Raw genomic sequence first — 24,044 nt, 5'->3', positions numbered from 1 at the left:
TTAAATTGAAAAGATACATAACAGATTAGAGGAAGGTAATTATATAACAAAGACCAGGATCCAGACAATTCTAACAGACGCCTACAATTAATAAAAGGAGTGAGTCAGCGCTTAAAATTTGAATTAGAAATTAGCCAGAATGATTTTGTTTTACGTTTTTAAAGTAATATTTAATAGGACCACATTTATATTCCTACCATCTTACTGGTTTTTATTAAATATCTTTCTGTTTTTAGTCTTCTTCCAGACCCTGGGAGAATAATTGCTACAAAGTAGGATACTTAGTTTATCTGCACTGTATTCATATGAAAACAACAAAAATGCTAGGGAAGCGCCAGTTCTGGGCCACAGAGGTGAACACAGATGCTTTAGACAGAGGCTTCTCAAAGACACAAAAACAGCCCCAGAGAATGAGAATTTTAAAACAGACCTTCTAGCTTGAAATGGGACTAGTTTTAATTAGTAAGAAAGGTAATGTAGAGTGTGTGTGGGGGGGGGAGGGGGGGGCATTGGGGGGAGATTTTGGTAGTGATTGCTCTAAATTTGTGCAATTTATGGAATGCATACTCCTTTCAAAAAATAGGTCTCGTATGAAGCTGGTCAGACGCCAGGATTGTGTTCACTTTTCACCAAACATGGATAGCCTGGGGCTGTAGGGCTCTCTAGTTTTCCAGCTAAAAGGAAACATGAGAACCTGGACTCTGAAGTCTGGGGTCGTGGTAGATCCCCTGGCCCACCTGGCTAGAGGTGGATGCTTAGAGCATAGGGCTGTCGGGAGCCAAGGTGGGTGCCTGACAATCCCAGTCACGCCTCGTACCTTCCATTCCTCTGTTCACTGTCAATTTCATCAATTCATATTCCCATTTCCCTAGCCCAAAGGCTCATTTATCTTTAATATCCATTGCTTAAATGTAAGTACAACAACCCACTCTTCGTCTCATAGGACATACAAATTTTGAAATCAATAAAAGGATGTTAACGTAAAATATAATCACACAGTTAAATATGTACCAGGAGCCAAAAAAAGGGAGAGGGGAAGCAGATAACATTTTACTTACATTTAACTGAAAAGCCATATATTTTATTTAAGTCTATGAGATAAAAACAGGCATGAAATCTATCGGGCAGCCTGGGTAGCTCAGCAGTTTAATGTCACCTTCGGCCCAGGGCATGATCCTGGAGACTTGGGATCGAGTCCCACGTGGGGCTCCCTGCATGGAGCCTGCTTCTCCCTCTGCCTGGGTCTCTGCCTCTCTGTCTGTTTCTCATGAATAAATAAATAACACCTCTAAAAAAGATAAACAATATTTGGCAAAAAAAAAAAATAAAGAAAGAAAGAAAGAAATCTATCTGAATCCTCCAGCAACTACTCAGAGTTTTGTGGTCCTGGGCCTGTAGTTGAAGCAAGGGAAACTCAAAAACCTAAGAGGAGGTATTTAAATGCATTGAGATGAATAACGAAAGAGCTTTCAAAATATCATCGAATATCATCGTATTCTGATCAAAAGTAAAGGCAGCTGTGCATCTCCATTCTTGCACGCGCACATACACATGTGCGTGCATGCGCTCATCCACTGTGGCTGGCAAGGAAAGCTGAGTACACCAATCTAAAAGGTTTTTTTCCTTCTTTCACCACTTGAGGCTGAGAGTTATTTGGTTTAACTTGACTCACCCTTGGTGTCCTTCAAAGCTATAAATTTCAAAACAAAGATGATCAGAGCTTTAAAAATGGTTCCTGAAGCAATTTGACACCCAAATTTACCTATATATATAGTGATCCAGACATTACTGCTTCTGATAGAGGAAAACAAAAGGTATAGTCAGGCCCACAGGGCAATTGTGGGTACAACAGGACCTTGTAAACCAAATTCACTAAGCAGGAATTCCTAAGCATGAGGGAAAATCTTTTAGAAAGATCTGTAAAACAATTAAATTATCATACCTTCTGACTGTAAGTCCCAATAAATGGTCTTCATTATAATATTTGAAGCAACCATATAAAAAGAGAAACTTCTAAGTTATCTTATATTTCTATTGTAGAAGAGCAATTTTTCATTGTCAGAGTTGGTTTTGTGGTTATTATTTAGCTGGAATTACCCTAATAATTTTCTGTCAAGACACTACTACGTGTGCCCTCCCTGAAATACATGCATGTCCACCCACGGCTGGGTGCTGTTAAAAGGGAATGGCCTGAAGCTGCCCCCCTGGGAACACTAACTGTGCTCAGGCCTAGGGAGGAGAATTTGAGGAAGGCTTTGGGATGAGGGGTCTCATGAGGGGAAGAGACAGACCCTGGAAGGGACGACAGGGGCTATGGGCTTATTTGTAAACTGGGGATCAAATGTGTGGAATTTACAAGGTAAATAAAATAGCAGTAAAGAGGGAAAAATCCAGAGCCCTCTTCAGCAGTACATATATTAAAACTGGAACCATACAGAGAAGATTAGCATGGCCCCTGCGCAAGGATGACACACAAATTTGCGAAGCGTTCCATATTTTTTGGTTTCACTCATACGTGGAACATATGAAACAGTGCAAGGGACCACCAGGGAAAGTGGGGAAACTGGGTGGGGAAAAATTAGAGAGGAAGACAAACCATGAGAGACCCCTAACTCTGGGAAGCAAAGAGTTGGGAAAGGGGCATTGGGTGGAGGAATGGGGTAATAACTGGGTGATGGGCATTAAGGAGGACACTCCATGGGATGAGCACTGGGTGTTATCTATATGTTGGCAAATTGAATTTAAATAAGTTTTTTTGAGTGAGAAGTCTGCCTCCTACCAGGATTCCCAGTAGCTTTCCTGGAAACCGTTAGCCCTCCCTTCTCCCCTGCCAGCACTAAAATATTATTCACAACACACACAAGTTTCCAGATGACACTCACAGAAAAACTTGTCATGGCCAAGGGACTGTCTCTCCCCAGAGAGCTAAGCAGACAGAAAATAACTATGTGTCTTTATAAACAAGCCCCTCGTGAATGACAGTGGACCCACACATGTCAGCTCTCCAACAGAGTTCATACTCGCTCAACTGCCAGGTTTGCTCCTATTTTGATTCCGGAATTAAAATGTAATTAGTGTATTTTTAATGAGTCCAAATGTAACACATTAAGATTCGGTAATTACTATAAAATGATGAGTTGTGATTGAATGTCCCCTCAAACCAGAGACATTTAAAGACAGTGCCATTTATTGCTTTGTTTTTGCCGCATTGAACACTATCATCTTTCCCTGGATGAATATATAGTTTCAAGATCTGAGTGATTACACTGTGTTGGAGCTTTACAGTTGGAGTCAGCTATCCTGACATCGTTAAAGAATGTACGTTCTTTGATAATGGGACGGTGTCTACTTAAGAACCTCAGGATTGCCTTTCTTTTTTGGCCACACTTTTCTGGGTGTTTCCCAGGTTAGTATGCCACTGTAATTCATCTGCTTTTAAGACCAGTTTGGTTCATGAGATGTCATGTTTTCTCTTTAGTCTGACACTGAATCTCACTGCTATTTCTGGGGTTCTACGTATCCTCCCGTCTCAGCAGGACTTAGAGTAGATCTAGACAAGTGGTCCTAGGGGTTCAAGATCCAACACAGAACAGCAGCCCTAAATGAAGCACCTGCTGCAGATAGGAGTCTTGTCTCTTAACTCTCACATTTCCTGGACTGAATGAGGTCAGATGGGACCAAACACTGATGGATTTCTCAGTTACATTGGAATTTTAAATAACATATAAATTAGTTAAACTTGATATAGAATTAAACCTTCCATCCTATAGCCAAAAAAAAAAAATAATCATTGGTAAATGATTTCTGATAACTCTTAAGACACATTGCTCAAGAGGAGAAATCCTAAAATCATTCAGTCATACTGATGACTCTCAAATTATTTGAGATCATCCCACCTGAATATCCACCCTTTGTAGGAAAACTGCCCTTGCCTTTTCAACCACATACTCCAGAAGCCTGTTTCGGTATCTCGAGAGCTCATGCAATAGTTGAGAGCATTGATCTGTGTGTTGGCGGCTTCATATTTCCTTTGAGTCACAGCTGTCTCTCTGTAACTTAGATTTAGTAATGCTAGCTCTGCCCAGTGCAGGGAGAAATACAGAAAACACACACGTCTTATTTCCTGGCCCTTCAAGTATGTGACAACTGCTGTCAAGTCTTTAAGATGTCTCCAGACCTAGAATCCCCAGTTTCCATAGTAGCTCTGGAATCTTACCTTCCTCGATACTATCGCACTTGTGAGTGTTCTAATTATGGCAACCAGACATAAATACAGATGCTCAAGTGTGTCCTGATTGGAACCGTTATAGTCAGACTATGCACGTCTTGCTTTGTTTTAGTCACCAGGTCCTTCAGTGCATGCCAATAATAGATTAACTTTTTATATAACTTCTTTTATTTCCCTGCTAGTGTGTCTGGCATTTTTGTGTAAAGCCTTCTAATCATTTTTACATGAAATGATGTTGGGTCCTATCTCTCTATTCTATACTTGGGATTTAAACCAGAAATTTTTCCATTTAGTTCTATTGGATTATAGACTGTTACTTTCTTTTTCTAGTTTACCTAGATCATATTGATCTCGCTATGAATACTGTGGGAAAACATCTAAGTTTAGCTTATCCACAAGTTTCAAGAGTATACTTTCTCTTCCAAGGTGTTACTCCTATTAGGCAGAAAAAGCCCAAGATCAGACGCGTGCCACATGCACCTGTGGAAGTGTCTTTCCAGAAGTTCACTAAGTGAGAGTGCACCTACCCCCTCCGTCATTCAACCACATTCCAACATGTCAGCAAAGACTTTATGATTGGCTCAATCACATGCTCTTCTCAAAGGAAGACATACTCACTAAGAGACTTTGCCAGTCTTTCAATCTCTATGCGGGCTAACTTCTAGACATCCTATCTTTTCTTTCTAAATGCTAATGAACCTTCTGTTTAATGGAAAATCCAGCATCCTGGGCTTCTCATTTTTATGTTTTACTCTTTCTGCCATTTGGGGGGAAAAATCAAAAACAAAACAAAAAACAGAGTAACTCTGTTCTCCAGAAATATTTAACATAAAAATGTAAAATTTTGCTCATATCTGTTCTGAGCAGGCCTTGTGCACCCATATGAAGTAAACACTGTGTTTTAGAACATGACTAAGTACGTGATTATTCTACATTGACTCCTGCTTTTCCAAGATGTTCATGATACATAAGGAAGGAATGTTATTATTTAAAAACAGTTACAGGCGAGAAAATGACAACACGTGAAGGAAACAGCATTTCATGTCTCTAACAAGACCATCTGCCTGTGGGCAAGATTTTTTAAAAATCCTAATTGAAAAGAAAATAATGTTAAGAGACATATGCCCATGTTTACAAGTGGAGGGGAATTGACAAAATGTTTGTGTTTTGCCAGTACTTTTACAGACAACTGTTACACATAATGGGGAAAATTAAAATCAGTAATTACCTTTCTGGTCTGCCATTGTTTTAAATGTGCTTGGGATTTCCTAAGCGTCCATTCTAAATAATTACTTGTGATAAGTTTAAATGTTCTCATTTAAAGGGATGTAGAATGCTACTCAGTTGTTTTGCAAAGTGAATACTTTGATGATAACAAAGTCTTTTTCCTCCTGTTACTCCCCAGTGCTAGCGACATTGTGTTTATAGCTCAATTTGTAGATAATCCTTCAAGCCACACTTTTTCTTAGGCACAGCCATTATAAATGTCTTCTTCCATTTGGCCCTGACACTGCTTGGAACTTGAAATTGCTATTTGCTGCCTGCCAATTACAGAATAATTTAAGGTTTGACACTTCCAGGCATAGTTCTTGAAAGACGCAAAAGGAATATGTTAAGGTGGAATGCAGAATATTTGCTCCACATTGCATGGCTTCAATAGATTGCATAGAATTATAGCCAAATTGCCAAATAAATCAATGGGAAAAAGTCCTTTCCTTTAAGGAGGTGTTCTGTAGTGGTTTTAGCATTCTTTCTTTTGGTGGGGCACAGCAAATTTTTTCAAACAGATTTATGTGGTTGACCATCAACTGATTTGGATCTGTGAAAATGTGTGACAGATGTAAACAACGATAAAATTTTAACATTGAACTTAAAATTCTATGAAACAAAGCAAGATGTGATTTTTTTTAAAATCAATTTTGAATAATTAAGAAGGAAGGGAAGGAGAGAGTTAAGTTTCATGGATCTTTTCAACTCTAAAATGTAATAATTTTTCTTCTTTGTGTATTTGTGTCTAAATTATTCAGCATTTATAGTGCAAAGCAGGAAAGCTGTAAAGCAAAGTAAATTTGTGGTTTAAAAGGGTCAAGTATAATTTTGAGGACTCGAAAAGCTTTTTGTTTGGGACAGTACTAGGAAATATGCTGATTACTGTGAGAATAAGAAAATGAGAAATGAATTATTTATGTAAGCCTGCCATCATGCCTGCAACATCTGGAAGGGCATTCACGCACAGTTTATTAACACACACTCACACCCATGAAACCCACACAAACAAAAGTCTTCCTCTCGGCCAATTATAAACATGCTCAGATACCAAAAGATGGCTTAAAATTTATTTTCTTTACTCTTCCCACCTAGGTACCTTGGATGTACCCCCAGGAGTGTTTCTCCATTTTCTGTATTTTTCTAACTTAACATCCAAACACGTAATACAAATACGCAGCAGTAGCACAAGCAAGGTAATAACTTCCAGAATAACTTTTATGTGAAAAGGCTCTCATGTCACCAGGATGAGGGCAAGGTTAGGGAAGACGGACAATGAAGTGACCATCTAACATTGTGCTGGCACATTTGCCTTTTGGTTTACTTAAGTGACAGACAAAAATCTCAAGGCATGAATGAAGACTCAAGAGACAGTGACCTGGGGAGGTGGCAGACCAGAGAAAGCAGAAGGCCAAGTACCAAGAAATGCCTCCAAATAAACCAAGTGGCTTGGAAGAAAATCAACCACAACACTATTAACATAAGCCATGGTGGAGGGTTTTCTATGTGGCTTTTCCAGGAAAGGGTCCAAATGTCCCTAGATCGGCAATAGTTGGTGTAGAGAAGAGAAAAATTTCCCTCTACCCTCTTAGGTTCAGTAGCTAGGTTTATGAAATAAACTGGTTACTGACACATTGCCAGGAGAAAAGTTACTCACATTTGTTAAATTTTTAACATCATTTGCCTGGGCATCACAGAAAGAAAAAAAAAGTGAATCGCTCCCACAAAATGGTGAGATTTTAGAGCTCACATACCACCTAATAAGGGAAGGGGAGAAGGGATAGAGGCAACTCAGAAGAGAATAAATGATTTTTAGGAAAGATGAATGGGCCCATAGAAGAATCGATGGGAGGCTTGATAGTTTGTGACAGAGTTTGTCTGGGTGTGTGTGGTATGGACTTTTAGTCCCCTCTCCAGTGATAAGCATCAGTCATTCCTGGTTGATGAAACTTCCAGGAAACGGGATCTTTGACAGTTGCTTTCCTTTGGGAGGATCTGTCTTTAGGCAGATAAGGAGAATTCAGAGAAAGCATTTCCCCTCACCTGCTGCTTTTCATATGTCTTCAGCTCAAAATAATCAATATAACTAAGTGGCATATTTTAGGGTGTCATGTTCTGAACTTCAGTGGTCAAGGGTGGTTCTCCAAAGAGGAATGAATTGATTTTGTTGATTAGCGAGTGTGTCACATGGGCAGTTTAGGTTTTTGCTGGAGAGAAACAGAAGCTAACTTCACATATAAGAGTGCATGGGGAAAAAAAAAAAGAGTGCATGGGGAGGGGTGCCTTGGTGGCTCAGTTGGTTAAATGTCCAATGATTGATTTCAGCTAAGGTCATGATCTCAGCTTTGTGAGATGGAGCCCCCCATTGGCTCTGAGCTGAGTGTGGAGCCTGTTTGAGATTCTTTCTCTCCCTCTCCTCTGCCCCCAGACCCAGCTTGCATACGTGCTCTGTCGATACATAGATAGATGATAGATAGATAGATGATAGATAAATAGAAATATATATATATATATATTTTTTTTTAAATGAGGTACATGGGGAGACCAGAACCTGCCAAGGCCACAGTGGGGTAACCTCAGTCCTTCATCTCTCACATTACAAAGAAAGATGTTAAACCTTTACAGAATAGAAAATGAGTGCCCCATACACAACAAAAGCTCAATGAGTCTAAGTTGGAAATGGCTTTCTCTTTTAGAACTTATTTATTTTAAAAATATACTCGGATTTGTTTGTTCTTTGTAATTCTTGAAGATGATTAAGATTTCAAGAGGAAACATGGTCTCTTTTGGTGTAATAACAAGTCACCAAATTAAATTCCATTTCTATACATTTTTTTTTAATTTGTCTCACAATCTGGGATAAATGAGAGGAAAAGCAACATACCTTACCTTAAAAATTAACTCTTCTTCTCAACCCCATGTTTATGCAGATTTGGTCATAGTTAACTCAGTCTGCTCTAAATTTTCTTTCATTTTAACTCTCCTCAATGATGAATTTAGAATCTCATTTTAACCATTCAAGAAGACAAAAAAAAAAAAAAACGAAAGGAAAGAAAAAAAAAAAAGGTCCACAGTATGCAAACAAGATGATCAGAACCATGCACAACAGAAAACTCTATATTTTCAGGTCAATTGCAAAAACGATTATCTCCTCTACAAAACTCCTTGGGTTGTGTGAGAGTAAATCTGTCTGGCTGGCGATATCCTTAAAAGGAAACTTCCACCTAGAAAGAAACGGGAATGAATTCCAGCACAGGGCAAGCTGGTCATTCTCCCAGGAAGAGGGAGTTCCAAAGAAACTTGGTTCTTAGCAAGAAATAGAATTAGTGAACTCAGTGACATTCTAATGGATGGAAAGATCCAAGAGGTTTGGTTCAACCCTACCAGGTCATTTGGAAGCCAGAGAAGCTGGCTTGAAACCCCACAGTTGGCTGGAAGTCAGGGAACTTAAACAGGATTCAGGGACCTTCTTCATAAGAAGCTCCAGGAAGAACAGCTTCCATCCAAGCCTGAGGGTTTGAGCTGAGGTGCAGATAAAATGGATGATTTCTGGTCCCTACCCATAAGAACATCAGGGAGCTGTGATTTGATCTGGCAGCATTTAAAAGAAAACTATAGACCCAAAATGAGAGCACTAGGTTAAGGCCCCGAGTCACTAAACCAAAAGTTAATATCCAACCTGACTGCATGAAGTTTCAACACCTCAGAAATGTAACCTTTAACCAATCAGCATGAGAATTTCCTGGTCATCTCTAGGAAATTTCCTGAAAGACCCCTTCGCTTCCCCTTAGAGGGATGACCTAGCCTATAGCAATGGATTCTTTGCTAGTAATTTGCCTTTTATCCACTACCTCTCTGTTTTTAAAACCCTTTTTTGTGGCCTTTTAGGAGGTCCCATCCACTTGCTAGATGGGATGCTGCACAATTCGTGAATTGATTAATAAAGCCAAATAGACCTTTAGAATTTACTTGGTTGAATTTGTGTTATTTAACAGCAGTAAGACCCGAGAAGAAACATAGTCATTTACTGTGGGTGCAGGGTCAGCCAGTTTCTCTCAGGAGCCAAATACGAGCAACATTGTCCTATCAGATCCCAATTTCCACCCACCGCTGGTTTGAGAAGCAAGGGAGTCGATTGCAATGAGCTTGTTTTGTGAACTCCTCCACCCTTCAAAATCCTGAGTGGCATCACAAGCCAGAGTCCAGGATGGGTCGAACTACAAATGTTGTTACAAAGGCATAATAATTTACCAGGAGCTAACTTTGCAAACTGAAGACTGTTTTCAACTGTGACTGTGTCAATAGGATTAATGCAATCCATACGGTTGGCTAGCACATCAGATAAGTATGATGAACTATCTTCAGTCCCAAGAGAACTGGCTTTTACATCACAGCATGAGCTGTTCACCTAGAAAAGTTAAAAAAAAAAAAAATGTCCTTACAGTTTTGTTTATTGTGCTTATCACAAGTGCAGGAAGCTCACATTTGCATTGCTAATAGCCCTCTTTCAAAGTTTGTTGACATTTCAGCTGATCTTTAATGTGCTTTAATGTTATAACACCCTTGGGCAAAGTCAGTTCCCCAAAGGAAGATAGACAGCCTCTAGGTGGCCCCGTGGAAGCTGCAGGAACACACAGACCCATATCCTAGTCCACAAGACTGGGTGAGCTCTGCTCTGCCCAAACCACCATACTCTGGAGCCCAAAAACTGAATACTTGGGCCCTGAAAATAGGGAGGAGGAGAAAGGCATTTATGCATGTCCTTTAAAGAAAATGTGAGGGCATATAAGAGATTCAAAGGACAGTAGTAAAGAAAAGTACAGAAAGGTAAATTTATAATCTGCTCTGGAGAGTAAATCAGGGTACTTTTTCTATAATAGGGAAGGAGGAGAGAGAAGATTCATTACTGACCATCAACCGGCTTTATTGTAGAGAAAGAATGGTCCAAACCTCTATATAATAAAGGAAATATCTTGCTTCTTAGAATATATGTCCTAGATTAAATTAAGGGTGATGCTGATAAGGAGCAGGTACTAAACCTGGGACCAACAGGTTAAGAACAGTCAAGAATGACCCAGTTATGGTTTGGGAATATATGTACAAACAGCTGAATTCAAAATAATAACGTTAATAGAAAATGTTAAAAAAACAAAAACTTAGAGCAATGTATATATATATATATATATATTGAAAAGAAATCTCATTGGGAGAATCCATGCTGGTACGATGCCAGTTTTAGAAATTGGGTCTGGTATAGGCAGAAGGGTAAGATTTAGGTGAAGACCTACAATCTAATGTTGGTGTGTTGTAGGGTCAGAAACTTTCTCCTTCTTCCCTTCTAGGTTCTCTGGCTAGTCTAATAATTAGACATAAGGCAGATTAGCTGGGGAAATATAAATTTAGGATTTACAGGAGCTCCATAAATATGTGGGACTCCCTGGCAATCAGGGAGTTGAGATTTATATACCATCCTGAGCTCAAGAAGAGGGCAGGGGTCTGGAGCTTTAAAGGGGAGGAAGGCAATTCACGGGAAGAAGCAAATGGAAAATCCTGGGCAAACAGATGTTTGCCATGCCACGTAGATCAAGTCTTTCTGATATAAAAAAGTAAAAAGTTACCTCTGGTGATAGCTCTCTTCCTGGTACAGGACCCCTATCTAAATTTTTTTAGACAGTTTAAGGGAGAGGAAAAAGCTCTTTCTGCGTCAGCTGGGTCCTGATTTCTCCTGCTTGAAATAATCCAAATACCAATGTGCCGTATTCTGGAGTGGAATATTCTGCTCCCCTTCGATGTAAAAATTAAGATCATTCTTTAGTTCAAAATATAAAGTGTATTTATATCCCAGTTAGAAGCATGTACTTTTAAATCTCTTCTTTTCGATGACTAGAGATCATTGGCACATTAACTTGACCATATTTCTCTTCTACTTGGTGGTATGTTAATTATCAGAGATCAATAGCAGTTTGGTGTCTAAAGGGAACTCAGGGTAGTAGATTTTGAAAACTTGACTGTGGGACCTTGCTGGCTCAGGCAGTTAAGCATTCGACTCTTGGTTTCAGCTCAGGTCTTGATTTCAGGTCATGAGGTCATGACTTCAGGTCATGGAATCGTGATCTCAGGGTCATGGGATTGAGCCCCACATGCGGCTCTGAGCTCAGCACAGAGTTTGCTGGAGATTATCTCCTTCCCCTTCTGCCTCTCCCCTTGCTTCTGTGCGTGTGCTTGCGCGCACACCCACAAGCACACACACACACATTCTCTCTATCTAAAATAAATAAATCTTTAAAAAAAAAGTAAACATAAAAACTTGGACTGTAATCTACAGAAAGTTCTTTTATGTTGACTAAGTACAAATAGACATAGATACAGTCACTTCACACACGTGTACATAACTGAAAGTAAAGCTTCATGAACTAATGCTTACCTCTACTTGGAACAGAACCTGATGTATTATTTTCTTATGTTCTGTTTTTTCCCCATTCTTTTTCAATTTTTGTAACGCCGATCATGATCTCCAAAATTGAAATTACCATCGGCTATAGATTTCAACCTACAGTTTAAAAAACATTGCCTTGAAAACATCCCACTTTTTCATTGTGCACTAAGAGGAATTTAAGGAATTTGGGTAGTATTTCTGAGGTCACATAGTAAGGGTTGAAGCAAGCCCTATGCCAGTATCTTGTCTTTCAAGCTGTGAAAGCTTTTTCCCAGTCCTATGTTGTGTTCAATGTATGTGGCCCCCTCTTCCCTCTTGAAATTGACAAAGTAAGCATTATTCTATGGATACTCCTCTTGCTCACTTTGCATTTTTTCAGGTTTATGGGAAACACTAATTGCACTCAATTGTTAGCTACATGTTCCTCTCTCTCTTCCCTGTCTCTTTTTTCTGAGAATAGTTTATATTCTCATCAGCATTCCCTAAAGCAGGCTGGTAGAGAATGATTGAATCCTGAGAAAGACAAGCTCATGTAGGCAAATAGTTTAAATTTTATATGAGTGGAACAAAATAGTGGCATCAAAGTGGCCCTATATGTCTCTTTCGCCTTCTAAGGAAGATTGATTCTATTGATTGGGCTGGTCAAAATAATACATGGGAAAAGAATTGAAGAGTTCGGAGACCAGCAATATTAGTATCCATTAGCACCGCACACCAGGTGACTTAAAACAATCGACATTTATTGTCTTAAGAGTTCTAGGGGGCCAGAAGTCTGAAATCAAGGTGTCTACAGAGCTGTGTTCACTGTCCTAGCTCCTGGTGTTAATAGCAATCCTTGGCATATCCTTGGCATATCCTTGGCTTGTAGACACGTCACTCCAATCCCTGCCTCTGTCACCACATGGTGTTGTGTCTGTGTCTTCTGTGTGCAAACTTCCCTAATTTATAAGGATTAGGGTCAACCCTACTCAAAAATAACCTCATCTTAACTTGAATACATCTGCAAAGACCTTATTTCCAAAGAAGGTCACATTCACAAGTACCAGGGATTAGAACTTGAAAATATATTTGCGGGGGAAATCCAATTCTACCTGCTATAAACGCTAAATCAATTTACACTACAAAGGGACTGAACAGATCTGGAGGAGATGGAGAGGAACATGGCATAAAAGGGACATAGGCAGTAAGACATGAAAGCAAGGAAAAGAAGTACTTTCAGTGAAATATGGAGAGAGATGTGTACGAAGTCAACTTTAAGTCATTCTGCTTTAGCTCATGCAACATAATTATCCCTTAGTGCTTCTTCCATAGACCTCTACAAAGTCTTGTATTACCTTCTAAGACTTTGTTCAAGTCAAATTTAGGTTTATTTCTGATATTATACTATTGCAGGAAGCAGCCCACTAGTGTCCCAGCATTATTTTAAGTATAATAAAATCTGTTAAAGGTCAATTTTATTGTGAGTAGAATATATATCATTGCATTTTAGCCACAGCCTTACAATTACACAGAAGGAAAAGAGGACAGTAAGTAGAAAAGATGATAATGGTATGGTGATTTTACTGAAAGCAGTGACATTTACATAATTTATTTGCAAATTATTGAATATTAATTCAGTGACATGCATCTTCCTATTTTATCTAGTGGTTATATGTATTTCTGGTGCTGAAAAGCATAGTTGTGTTTAGTTAATAACTGATATTTGGATGTGATAGTGAATGTTTTTTTCTAAATTCTTAGATATTTTACTTAGTCTTTGAAACTGTCAGTTATTAATTTATTCATCCCTCAGCACTGTGTTCAGTATCTAAAATGTGTTAGGCTCAGAGCACCTGGGTGGCTAAGTCAGTTATGTGTCTGCCTTCAGCTCAGGTCATGATCTCAGAGTCCTGGTTTCCAGTCTCATATCAGGCTTCCTGTTCAGGGGGGAGTCTGCTTTTCCTTCTCCTTCCCCCCCCCCCCCCCCCCCCGCTCCTGCTCTCTTGAACTCTCTCTCTCAAATAAATAAATAAAATCTTTTGAAGTAAAATGAATAAAATAAAATGTATTAGACATAATTCTATACACCAGAAATATAATAATGAAAAATATGATCAGTCCCTTTATATTGATGATCTAGTAGAATTAGCAGAAGTATCTTCATAGATCAATGGAACAGAATAGAGAACCCAGAAATGGGGCCTCAACTCTATGGTCAACTAATATTCGACAAAGCAGGAAAGACCATCCACTGGAAAAAGGACAGTCTCTTCAATAAATGGTGCTGGGAAAATTGGACAGCCACGTGCAGAAGAATGAAACTAGACCATTCTCTTACACCAGACACAAAGATAAACTCAAAATGGATGAAAGATCTAAATGTGAGACAAGATTCCATCAAAATCCTAGAGGAGAACACAGGCAACACCCTTCTTGAAGGTGGCCACAGCAACTTCTTGCAAGATACATCCATGGAGGCCGGAGAAACAAAAGCAAAAATGAACCATTGGGACTGTGTTCAAGTCAAATTTAGGTTTATTTCTGATATTATACTATTGCAGGAAGCAGCCCACAAGTGTCCCAGCTGCTGGCGCCGCTGCTGAAGAGAGAATGGCGAGGGGGTTCGGCGTTTCCCACGGGGGGTCCCAGCGACGGTGAGCGCTGCCAGGGAGTCCCATCCGCATGGGGTGAAGTGTTCAGCCTCCCCAGATGATGATCTTGGATCTAGCAATTGGGAAGCAGCAGACTTAGGTAATGAAGAAAGAAAACAGAAGTTCTTGAGATGTATGGGTGCAGGAAAGAAAGAACATACTGGCCGTCTTGTTATAGGCGACCACAAATCAACATCTCACTTCCGAACAGGGGAGGAAGACAAGAAAATTAATGAAGAACTGGAGTCTCAATATCAGCAAAGTATGGACAGTAAATTATCAGGAAGATATCAACGACATTGTGGACTTGGCTTCAGTGAGGTAGAAGATCATGATGGAGAAGGTGATGTGGCTGGAGATGATGATGATAATGATTCACCTGATCCTAAAAGTCCAGATGACTCTGAAAGTGATTCAGAGTCAGAGAAAGAAGAGTCTGCTGAAGAACTCCAAGCTACTGAGCACCCTGATGAAGTGGAGGATCCCAAAAACAAAAAAGATGCAAAAAGCAACTATAAAATGATGTTTGTTAAATCCAGTGGTTCATAACTACCAAACACTTAGTCTTTGTATTAAAAGTAAGCCTTACTGTTATAATGCACAGTGGAGGACTGCTTTAGAGCACAGACCTTTGTATTATAATTTTTAAAAAGGCCCTTTTAAATAATTACAAAGAGTGTTTTCTTTCAGATGCCATGCATTATTACACTTTTATGGGCATGACTATAACCATTTTTGTAAAGAGTAAGAGTTGTATAAAATAAGAAATAAATACAATACTCAATTTCCTTTCATATTAGCATCATCAAATTCTAATTTCATCTTTTTACCCTTCAGATAGTTATGGAGGAGACTTTTTTTGTGGTAGCTGTTTCATCTTTTTTGTTCCTTCATATTTTTCTCAAGTTTATCTGATACTGTGATGTGTTCGTGAAATATATTCAGTTATTATACTTTGCTGTAGTAAAACTATTCATCATGGATATTTCTGCTGCCAATAAGTAAATTGTTTGCAAAAAATTAGGTACTCAGTTTATTCTTACTGATCAGCTCTACTCTTTTGAACCAAAGCAACATAAGAGCAAATACTTTCACACCTGTTAGGATGGAGTTGCAACTGTCATACATTTGGAATGTTATGATCCCAAGCAGTCTTTATATAATTTGAATTACATTGTATGTTAGGTTTTTGATAAAATTTGGCCAATTTTTACAGAAGAAATTATTTCTCTGATCATTTGGTCCTATCTATTTAGGAATATGTAAAACTGGATTTTTTTTAAGGTAATATGTGACCAAAGTTAATTTTCTTCCTAAGGCCTAAATAAAGAAAAAGCAATTTCCCATAAAAAAAGGTTAATATGTACATATGAATATGTATTCATATACATATGAACATACATATATATTTAACTGTGGTTTAGTTTTTTAATCTATATATCATTGCTTTTTTCAGCTTTGTTGAAGTGTAACAAAGAAAATTATAGTATATTTAAATTGTTCAGCGGGATGATTTAATATACATATATGTTATGAAAGGATATCCACCATTGAGTAATTAACAAATTCATCATCTCATATAGCTAACTTATTTTGTTTTGTTGCTTTTTGGTGAGAGCACCTAAGTTCTACTCTGAACAAATTTCAGTAATAGAGTACAACATTATCACCTGCAGTCACTAGATCCTTAGACTTTACTCATCTTATAACTGAAAGTTTGCACCTTTTTACCAACCTCTCCCTCCCCCTTAGCTCAGCCCCTGGCAATCACCCATCTACTCTGTTTATGAGTTTGACTTTTTTTTCTTTTAGGTTCCACATGTAAATGATACCATTCAGTGTTTGTCTTTCTGTCTGGCTTATTTCACTTCGCATAATGTCCTCCGGTTTCCTCCATATTGTTGCAAATGACAGAATTTTCTTCTTTTTAAATCTGAATAATATTCCATTGTGTGTGTGTGTGTGTGTGTGTGTGTGTGTATGTGTGTGTGTATCACATTTTCTTTTATCCATTCATCCACTGACAGACACTTTGGTTATTTCTGTGTCTTGGTAATTGTGAATAATGCTGTAGTGAACGTGTGGGGAGGTGTAAAAAATAATCTCTTTGAAGTAATGGATCTCATTTCTTTTAGATTTATACCCAGAAATAGTCGTTCTGTTTTTAATTTCTTAAGGAGCTTCCATACTGTTTTCCATAGTGGCTGCACAAGTTTACATCTCCAACATTGTAGAACATCCCCACCATCCCCAACATTCAGGGTTATCTTTTCTCTACATTCTTACCTGCCTTGCTATCTCTTGTCTGTTAGGATAACTGGCATCCTAACAGATAGAGATGGTAACTCACTATGACTTTGGTTTGCATTTCCTTTTTCATTAGTGATGTTGAGCACCTTTCAATGTATCTGTTGACATATTTATGTCTTCCATGGAAAAATGTCTCTTCGGGTCCTTTGCACATTTTTAAAATTTAATTCTTTGTGGTTTTTTGCTCTTGCGTTTGTATGAGTTCTTTGTATATTTTCAATATTAACTCACTATCGGATATGTTGTTTGCAAATATTTTCTCTCATTCCATAGGTTGTCTTTTCATTTTGTTTATGATTTTCTTTAATGGGAAGAAGCTTTTTGGTTTGATATAGTCCCACCTGTTTAGTTTTGCTTTTGTGTAAAATCCAAAAAATTATTGCCAAGACCAACATAAAGGATCTTACCTCTATTTTTCTCTAGGAATTTTATAGTTTCAGGCCTTATGTCCATGTCTTTAACCATTTCAAGTTGATTTCTGTGTATGCTGATAAGGTAGGGATGGAGTTTCATTCTTTTGTATGTGGATATCCACATTACCATTTAGGTGTTTTCCCAGCACCATTTACTGAAGAGACCATTCTTTCACCATTGTGTGTTCTTGGCTCCTTTGTCAAAAATTAATTGACCATGTACTTAAGAGTTTGTTTCTCCTCTCTGTTCTTTTCCATTGATATGTCTGTTTTTATGCCAGATTCACACTGTTTTGATTAGCTTTATTTTTTAAAGATTTTATTTATTTATTAGAGACAGAGAGAGAGAGCACAAGTAAGGGAAGCAGCAGGCAGAGAGAGAGAGGAGGAAGCAGGCTCCCCAAGGAGCAGAACCCTGGGATCATGACCTGAGCTAAAGGCAGACACTTAACCACAGAGCCACCGAGGTGCCCCTATAGCTTTATAACGTAATTTAAAATAAGGAAGTGGTAATGCTTCCAGCTTTGTTCTTTTGTCTCAAGATCACATTGGCTATTGGGGTCTTTTGTGGTTTTATACAAATTTTAGAGTGGCTTTGTCTTTTTCTGTGAAAAATGCCATTGGAATTTTGATAAAGCCTGCGTTAAATCTATAGGTTGTTTTTGGTAGTATAGACAATTTAAAAATATTAATTGTTCCAATCCATGAACATGGAATATCTTTCCATTTGTTTGTATTTTCTTCCTTTTTTCTTTAATATTTTATAGTTTTCAATGTATTTTATTGCTTTTAAAAAACTTTTATAGCATCTTTTGGGCATCTTTATTGAATTATTAATGACTAATTCATTTGGTAAAATATGTTTTACATACATATGTGCATGGGCAAGCTCCTCTCGCCAACATTAATATTAACTATATGATAAATAGACAAAGTAAACAGAAGAGCCCAGAAATCAATACATAAATATATAATAATTTATGACAGAATCGGCCTGACAAATCAGTGAGAAGAGGATAAAAAGATGTTTTTTTAAATAAACTATTGTGAGATACTCAGGGATTGATAGGGAAAAGAAGAAAATGATCTTGTTTCATACTAATATAAATAAACTCCAAATCAATTAAAACCCAAGTCTAAAGGCAAACATGAAAGGTCTTACGAACTAAAAATGAAAACTATCTTTATTAACTTAGAAGTAGGAAAGGTTTTGTTAAACATGATTTAAAAAAAAAACTAAATTTCCCTTGAAACAGAAAAGGAGATCTTAGTTCTGTATGCTAATATCATATAGAACATTTCTTAGTGTATTAAATATTTGAAATTAGTTATGTGAAATTGCTTTTTAATTATTTCTACTTTTGCTCTTCTAATCAATTATCTAATTTAGTCTGTAGTATGAAATCTTAGAAGCTGTAGTTGTAAATAGTGAAATACAAGCTCATTTATAATTTTACTTTTTCATTTCTAATTTTCAACTGTCATTGGATAACAACAAGGAATAATTTTTATTATAGAAACCTTGCTTTAGGAAAGACTGCATATTTTTAAAACTACTTAACAAAAAGATACAACTTGCTGGTTAAAAATAAGCCATCTAAATGGTATAAACTTATCCAGCATAGCAAAAATTGAACATTGTGGTTATTTTTTATCTTACATTTATTTTTATAGACAACAGTATGTACTTTTAAAAGCTTTTTGGGGTTTGCGTGTGTGCGTAATTTTGTATTGCTGCGCACAAGAAAACTGATCATGATATAAATAGATAGGCCTGCACACAAAAGACCCAAAACCCCAAAGGAGTAAACTTGGGAGGGCAGAGCTGCAAATTTCAGGTCATTCAGGGCTGAGGGCTGTGTGGAGGTGTGGAGCATGAACCAGGGAGGCAGGAAAGTTGCTTTTAACAAAAGACTTCAAAATCCTTAGGTTGAAAATTCTTCCATAACTGTATCAGAGTGAAAAAAAATTTAAATCAAATGGCTGACTAGGGCAAGTGATTTCAATGAAAGAAGATGAGCTAATTTCACACTACTTTTTCCTCGTATTTCTTTGGACCTATCTGAAATCTGACCTTTTATAGTGTTTTCTTCTTTGGAAATGCATCACGGGTAAAATGAGTGTTTTAATTAATAATGGCTTACTTGTGCAATGCTTTGCACTTTTCATACTTTTTTTTATTTAATCTTAAGAAGCACCTATTAAAGCATACGGCAAGTGTAATTTTTTCCTATTTTGTTAGAAATTGTGCTACTAAATGATGAATGATTTAAGGCAGCCTACTTTTACCCACAAATGGAGTCATCTAAGGCATTACTTTTCAAAGCTATGGGCTGTGAAATCATTCTAGTGGTCTGTGAAAAACACTTTTCAAAATATTATGAATTAGAATGTAAAATGTCAGAGTACACCAAACATTTGAAGGGTAACTATTTTATAAAACTTTGTTTCAATATTGTTATAGTTGTGTGTGCATACAGAGTCCCAGGGAGATAATAAACTTCTTACTGTTGATCAGAGTAAAAATGTTTGGAAAACTAACCTAGGAGAACAAAATTCTTAGTCCCCGTTTGGTTTCAGAGTACTAAAACCCTATTAAAGTTTTCTTATTAGGTTAAGGCAGTATTTCTCAAACTGTGTCTTATATATAAAGTTGTTCTAGGAGATATTAGTAAGTGACCCAGAGAAAAAAAATATTTTTTGATCAAAAAAATTATAAAAATGTTATATACTAGAAGCCACCCTTGAACATTCACATAGAAAAATTGCAGCATATCAGTTGATCTGAAAAATCCAGCAGTAATGGAACCTGTTCCTTCAAATAATTTGAGCACATGCTATTTCTCATAGCAACTTGTAATCCCTCTGTTTGGAGAAAGTTCAGAATATGTACCGCACTCTCTTACAATACAGGTCCCCCGGGCAGGCGACATATATGTGTCTTATTCAGAGAATGGATGTGTATTGATATCTGATAAGGTCCTATGTGTTAGCTCTGCAAAGCACATTGTTTCTCAACATCTCTTCAGCAGGACATTTACTAGACACTGAATAGGGGCCCGTATACCGGAAACTCAGACGTAATGAGGGGCAAGTAACATACAGCAACAGAGAGCATCAAAAAGTTCAGCAGCTTAAACTCCTAATCTCTTTTGTGGTTTTCCCCTTACACATGGGAGCATGGCTGGTCTTCTGATTTGTACATAGGGGCTCTGATAAAATCAGGAGAAATTCTAGTTTTTCTTTTTTTGGTCTTATTGAGATATAAGACATAGAGTACCGTGTAAGTTTAAGGTATACAGGATAATGACCTGACTTACACATGTTGTGAAACGATTAGCACAGTAAATTTGAAGTAATATCCCTCATCTCATATGGATGCAGAAGACAAACAAACAAAAAGCCTCCAGTTATCTCTAAAACAGCTACACCCACCCACTCTATTCCTCCAGTTTGGTGCACCCAAAGAGTCTAACAGAGTTGTGCCATGGATACTGAATTTCTTACCACTAATGAGATGGCAGAATGGCATCTCAAAAGTTCAAAAATGTTATCTGATATTTCTTGTACATCCAATTACGTGGATTAAGATTAATTTCTCTGGAACAGTACTGATCAAACATTTTAATCTCAGGAGCCCATTAGAATCATAAAAATTGAGGACCTCAAAGCTTTTATTTATGATTTTATATATCAATACTTAACATATTAGAAACTAAAGCTGAAACACTTTTAAATATTAATTTATTTTAAAAATAACAACTAAGAACCCACTACTTATTAGCATAACATATATTTAGAAAGCGTATATTTTTCCCCTACAAAAAAAGATTAATGAGAAGGCATTGTTTCATGGTTTTACAAATCTCTTTCATGTCCAACTTCATAGGAGCAGCTGGGTGGGTTCTCATATTCAGTCCCTTGTAATCACATGCCATGAAGCCTGTAGAAAATTGTACTATACACTGATGAGAGAAAAGAGTGAAAAGGAAAATAAGATCTTAGTATTATTATGGAAACAGTTTAGTCCAATAGTCTAAGGACCCCCAGGAAGGTCCCTAGGAGTTCCAGTTGTTCTCAGGCCACACTGAGAAAACCTCTGCCCTAATGCTTTCTGTCAGGTAGCAGAGGGAGTGGATTTGATGGTAGGGAGTCAGGGGGGCAGGGAGCAATTCACTGGCCTGCTCACCCCTCAGCCATCAGGTCACCCACAGTCCCTGGCCAAGGGGAGGAGAAATCTCTCCTGTTGTAGGGAAAGATATCCTGGGACCACCAAGCTGAGGTAGAGGTGAAAGAGCAAGGGAGTCATACCCATATATGACCTCCGCACTGCAAGTCTCCAAAGGATGGCTGTTGATCTGGGGAATGTATCTGAGCTAAGAACTACTGATTATAATCAAGCCATGATTTAAAGTAGTAGCTATTCATAGTGAAATATTTTTCCCCAGGAAAGAATCCACGGTAAAATGAAATTGTGATTTGCACATTGCAAATCTTGAAAACAATCCAGGATTTGTAACCCACTTAGCCTATTTAGTGCTTGCTTTGTTCATACATACTAGTTCTTTCAAATGCCATAAAATAACCATATTTGAATAACTCAATAAATATGTATTATTAAATTTGAATTATATGACACAGAATTTGGTTACTTTTCATGTTTTAAAAAGCACAAAACGCACTGGTGATATTTATGTGCACATTTTTCAATAATGTTTTCCCAAGGACTCTTGGAGAAAAGCTCAAGAGGAGGATTATTTCTCTGGCAGGGGGTAAAGAAGGAATAGCCCTCAATGAGATAAGCAGAAACACATCAGAAGATCTGTTTTCTTTTGATTCATGTTCAAATGGGCTATGCCACAAAACAAAAATTCTGGAAACATGCAAGAGAAGTTTACATCTCTTCTGATTTCTCCCAAATCTGGATGAAGTTGGCAGACTCGAATGAAATCTTGCAATTAGTCTGAGAAGCTCATTAGGAGAGCCAAACTGTTCTCAGCCTTCTGCCTTGCCTGAAGGCTGACATGCCCACACTGAAGCATATGCAGGCACCCCTTCTTGTGGTGAGCTGAATTGCTCACCCCCACCCCCGACCCCCACATCTACCATGCCTGACTCATACGGTGAATCTTAATCCCTAGTATCTCAAAATGGACTTCATTTAGAGATGGAGTCTGTAAAGAGGCCGTTTAGTTAAAAGGAGGTCATTAGGGTGGATCCTACTACAGTGTGACTAGTGTCCTTATAAGAAGAGGAGATTAGGGCACAGATGTGAGAGTGCACAGAGGAAAGACCATTTGAGGACAATGAAAAGGCCTTCAAAAGAGGCTTCAGAAGAAGCCAAGTCTACTGACCCTTTGATCTTGGACTTTTAGCCTCCAGAATTGTGACAAATTTCTCTTGGTTAAGCCAGTCAGTCTGTGGTATTTCGTTAGGGCAATCCTACTTCCTTTCACTCAGACTCTGAAATGACCAGGAACCATGGGGCTCTCATGTGCAGTTCTAGTTTATCTTCTTTTTTATCATCTGTGTCAAAAATCAGATTACTTTTTAAAAATAGGTGGCCTACTTACCTGTTCCGAGAGTCAAAAATTATAGAAACACATAAGGTGAAAGCTTTTCTCTCACCCTCAACCTCCATCTGCCCCAAAATATCTGTTACAAATTTATATCTGTAGAGCCTTTCTATTATGATATATAAGACATCTAGGAAAGCATCCAAGATCAAACATGTATAACTCAGTGATTTATCCCAAAGCAATTATTCATGTAACCACCACACAGATGAAAAAGCAAACTGGAACATTGCCAGGCAGTCTGAAAGTAACCCTCCTGTTCCCTCTGAATCACTCCTGCTTCACGTCCTCCTAAAAGTGTCCACTATCCTGATTTCTAACACCATAAATTTGCTGTGCAAGTTTCTTTATATAAATGGAATCCTGCCTAGACTGTGTGCCTAGATTGCTCTTACTCAGTAGTACTAAGTTGTCTGATTCGTACATGTTGTACATAGCTCTAGTTGATTTCATTCTTAGAGTGTTCCATGGTACAAATATGCAACAACTTAAATTGTTGATGGACATTTGGGTTGTTTCCAACTTTGAGTTGGTCAACTAATGCCATGAACATTCTTGTTCGTATCTCTAGGTGCACGTGAGCACAGTTTTGGTTTTTCTTTTCTTTTGTTTTTCTTTTTTTATCTTCAGCTTCCGTGGATGACTTTTTCAAAGCAGTGTTACCAATTTACATGTCTGTCAGAGTGATTTAAAGTTCATTGGTCCACGTACTCCCCAACACTGGGTAATGTCAATTTTTAAAAAATATTTTCAGCTATTCTGGTACTTGTGTAATGGTTACACAAGTTATAATAGTGCCTTTTGTGTAGAATTGAAGAAGTTTTTTCCTACTTGAAAATCATGAAGTTATTCTCCTTGGTTATTTCCTAGGACTGTTATTTTGTATTTCATTATTTAAATTTACATATCACCTAGAATTGGTTTCTGGCTGTGATATAAAACAGGGATCAAATTTTGTTTCTTTTCCCTCAGTTCCTAGTACCATTTATGGGCAAGTTTTTCCTTTTCCTGCAACATTTTTTCTGCCTTCTCTACCATAAGTTAAGGGTTCATAAGAAGTGGATCTGTTTCTGAATGTTCTGTTTTATGCTGTTCCATCATTCTAATTTTCCTTCTAAAGTGGAACAATATTACTAATTACTTTAGCTTTTTCAAGATTTGATATCCAGTGGAATTAATCATCTC

General features: G+C 37.7%; 1 protein-coding gene, 1 long non-coding RNA gene and 1 other non-coding gene across 3 annotated transcripts in view; 2 read left to right on the top strand and 1 right to left on the bottom strand.

Annotated features, from left to right (window-relative positions):
- LOC111090210 overlaps nt 1-4,163 on the bottom strand; it is a 30,922-nt gene extending 26,759 nt beyond the window's left edge. Inside the window, exon 1 of the long non-coding RNA XR_005371188.1 lies at nt 3,897-4,163. This is a non-coding gene — a long non-coding RNA (uncharacterized LOC111090210). The remainder of the gene's footprint in view (nt 1-3,896) is intronic.
- Nucleotides 1-24,044, top strand: part of CNTNAP2 (contactin associated protein 2) — a 2,034,882-nt gene that overhangs the window by 1,627,462 nt on the left and 383,376 nt on the right. The gene's annotated exons all lie outside the window — the stretch shown is intronic.
- On the top strand, nt 2,396-2,500 carry LOC119869647. The gene has a single exon (XR_005371741.1). It is a non-coding gene; the product is annotated as a U6 spliceosomal RNA (small nuclear RNA).

This window comes from Canis lupus, chromosome 16 (assembly GCF_011100685.1).
Source record: "Canis lupus familiaris isolate Mischka breed German Shepherd chromosome 16, alternate assembly UU_Cfam_GSD_1.0, whole genome shotgun sequence".
NCBI lineage: Eukaryota > Metazoa > Chordata > Mammalia > Carnivora > Canidae > Canis > Canis lupus.
Note: the sequence above shows the minus strand (reverse complement) of the source record. Positions and strands in the feature narration are given on the sequence as shown.